The 3220-nt window shown below is 50.4% G+C and overlaps 1 protein-coding gene across 3 annotated transcripts in view; it reads left to right on the forward strand.

Moving 5' to 3' along the window:
• Positions 1-2969: 2969 nt before the first annotated feature.
• Rrbp1 (ribosome binding protein 1) overlaps positions 2970-3220 on the forward strand; it is a 66731-nt gene continuing 66480 nt past the window's right edge. For 2 of the 3 annotated variants that reach the window (XM_028757241.1, XM_028757245.1), the window contains exon 1: positions 2974-3094. The gene's annotated coding sequence lies outside the window, so the exon portion shown is untranslated. Of the gene's footprint in view, positions 3095-3220 lie in introns of all 3 variants that reach the window. The other variant, XM_028757247.1, reaches the window with a different exon arrangement.

The raw sequence follows: 3220 nt of genomic DNA on the forward strand, positions 1-3220 counted from the left end.
CCTGCTAAGGGCTTCTTGCTGCCATGCTTTCTCTACTGATGAAGGTGTGGGGTGAGTTAAATTCTCCCCCTGCTGAAGAGCCTTTTAGCCAACAAGTACAAAGACTGGGAAATGAATAACCAACCACATCTTCATCCCTCCTGAGAAGAATCTCTGGGGTGTGTTCTGCATCCCCAGTGACACCGGCCCTGGTGTTCCCAGCCCACAGCACTGTTTGCTTGCTACCATGCTCTCTCTGTTGCTTCCTTCCCTTCCCAGTTCTCCATCAGTGTTTCCCAGATCATCTCCCAAATGAATTACAGTCAGCTCTTCAACCCACAGTTCTCCAGCCACAGATTTAACCAACAGAGGCTCAAAAATATTTGAAAGATGCTTCTCTCTGTACTGAGCATGTGCAGGCTTTTCTCTCTTGCCATGACTCTCTAAACAATACAGTATCACAACTATGTATATAGCATTGCATTGCATTAAAGTCAGTGTATATCACTGAGAGAGGATTTGAAGCATATGGGAGGAAGTGCAGAGGCTATATGCAAATCATTTTATACGAGACTTGCCCATCCCCAGACACTGCAACCTGGTATAGATGGTCCCGGAACTAATCTCTGTCAGATATTGAAGGACTACTACATCTGAACCCATTCCTCCTGCCAGGACCTGCTTCTGGGAAAAATTAAAGACACATAGTGACCAAGATAAAGAACAACCCTGCCACAGAAAAGTCTCTGGGCTCTTGGTGGATTTGTGTATCATTTTAGGCTGCACACACAGCCTGGAGTTTTCCCTGGGCACTAACAAACACTAGTGAATGAATGAATAAATGTTCTTACTTATCCCCATAAGAAAGAATAACTGTCTTAAAGTCCATTTGTGCTCAGGAAGGTAAATGCCTTGCCCATGATCTAGCCAGACTTGTTGGTAGCAACTGCTGTCTAGAAGCTGGGATCCTTAAATTTTATTTCAAGTGAGTCTCAGCTCTGGAAAATGACTGAGTGTGGAAAGGTAATCCATGATAATTCTTGCTGATTAATCATTAATTCCTAAGAAACCACTGAGGTTCAAACTAGAAATAAATGGTTTAGTTTCAACCTAACCCCACTGTATTCTCTCCTTGCAGCTTTAGTTTAGACCAACAGCTTTTAGAGTAGCAGTGACCAACGAGGGTGCTCAGAGAGGATCTGAGGCAGGAACTCTGCAGCCACAGAGGCTGGGGCAGTCGTAGTCCTTTGGCCTCTTAGAAAACTACATCTTAGAGACTGGGGAGATGGCTCAGTGGGTAAAGTGTCTGCTGTGAAAGCATGAAGGCCGTGAGTTCAATTCCCAGCATGAATGTGAAAAATCCAGGTGCTACCCATAATCTCAGCACTGTAAAGACAAAAACAAACAGATCTCCACGATTTACTGGTCAGGCACTGTAAAGGAGTGGGCTCCAGGATCATAGACAGACCCTGTCTCAGAGCAATAGAGGGAGACTCAAACTCTGTGTGGACTTGAAAGGGGGTTTAGGGGACAGAGGAGAGAGACTGAACTTCATTTCAAAGAGACTGGTCTTGCCTCAGGCTCAAAGGGATAATTTTAAGAGATGCTGTTAAAATGGTTATGACCTAGGATGGCATGGTGTTTCATGCCTTTAATCCCAGTACTCAGGAAACAGAGGCAGGAGGAGCTCTGTGATTCTGAGTTCTAGGCTAGCCTCTTACACAAATCAAGTTATAAGACAACCACATAGTGAGACCTTGACTCAAAAAAAGAAAGAAAAAAGCACCTAAAGTTAAATTATTTCAATTGAATTTGGTTTTGAAGAGAGGCTTTTGGGCTGATGAAATGGCTCAGGGAAAGGACTTTTAAGTGCTTTCTATTCAAATCTGACTGAGTTTTGATCCTTGGAATCTACCATAGAAGGAGAGAACCAAGCAGTGAGTTGGTGCATGGTGGCATATCTAAAAAGGTGTTTTGCTTTTGTTTTTGTTTTTAACGGGGAGGGGGGGAGTTATGGTGGCTAATATTTGGAGTATCACTAGATCAATTTCCTGGATTGCTATTAGATTTTCTTGGGTCAAAACCTCATGGTCCCAACATCTGAAATCAAGTGTCACAGGATGGATGGAACTCTGCTTTGTGATTTGTACAAGGACACTATCTCATTCTGTTTAGGGAGTGGCCTTTCCTATCAAAATTTCCATCTCCATTTCTTTTGTTCTTTCAGAGCCTTCCACCTTAATTCTTCCATTTATTCAAGAAAATTCCATCTAGGGCAGAATGCACTGCCTTTACAGATAGATAAGGCCCCCATCCTCCCTGCTCTGACCTTTGCAGAACTCATCTTTAGACCCAGTGGCTGGTGCTTTGTGTGAACTTATTTGGGTTTAAATAAGGCATTTTCCCTGTTGTTCACGGTTTGTGCAATCCTCCTCAGGGATTGCCACGTCAGCCTGGCAGTGTCCGGGAAGAGCAGCCTGCAGCTGCGGGGATTCGAACCACAATCTATCCTCCTAGGCGGAGCCAAATCTGAATAAGCGGTGGCGTGGAGAGCAGCGGCCCGGAATGGGCGGGCCCGGCAGAGGACCTCCCTAGGTGGGCGGGGAGTTAGAGACCCGCCCCCGCGCAGAGCTTAGAGTTGCGCTGCGCGGCTCCGCCCCTCTTCGGCCCCGCCCCCCGCGGCTCCCCGCAGCTCCTCCTCTCTCTCATTGGCTGAGACGTAGGCCCTCCTTTTTGGCCAATGGTCGCCGCAGCGGCGAGGCCGTCCTCAATTTGATTGGCCAGAGGCCGGCAGAGTGGCGGCTAGTGAACCAATGGGGAGAGGCAGCTCGATGAATGGCTGGTCCGGGTGGGGAAGGCAGGAGGCGGCGATCCCGGCGGAGGGGGCTGTTCGCCAGCTCCGAGGCAGAAAGTGCCACGACTCCACACGCGCGCACGCAGCCAGCGAGCGGCCGGAGCGGACGGCGGACGGGGCGGACGGCGCCGGGGTCGCGGTGTGTGCAGCTGCTCAGGGGCGGTTTCTCGGTGGAGGCTCGGCCGGCTCCCCTCTCGCGGTTCCGCGGCGGCGGCGGCTGCTCTTGCCCTCTCGCTCTCCCTCTCGCGTCTCCCGCTGCAGGTAAGAAACTTGGCCGGGCCCTGCAGCGGCGGCGGCGGCGGTGGAGGCGCGCGGGCTGGGCCGTCGGGGCGCCGGGCCGGTCGCGCCGCGCCGCGAGTGACACGTCTTCTCGGCGGCCCCTCCCCC

Source organism: Grammomys surdaster, unplaced genomic scaffold (genome assembly GCF_004785775.1).
Source record: "Grammomys surdaster isolate TR1022 unplaced genomic scaffold, NIH_TR_1.0 129, whole genome shotgun sequence".
NCBI classification, from domain to species: domain Eukaryota; kingdom Metazoa; phylum Chordata; class Mammalia; order Rodentia; family Muridae; genus Grammomys; species Grammomys surdaster.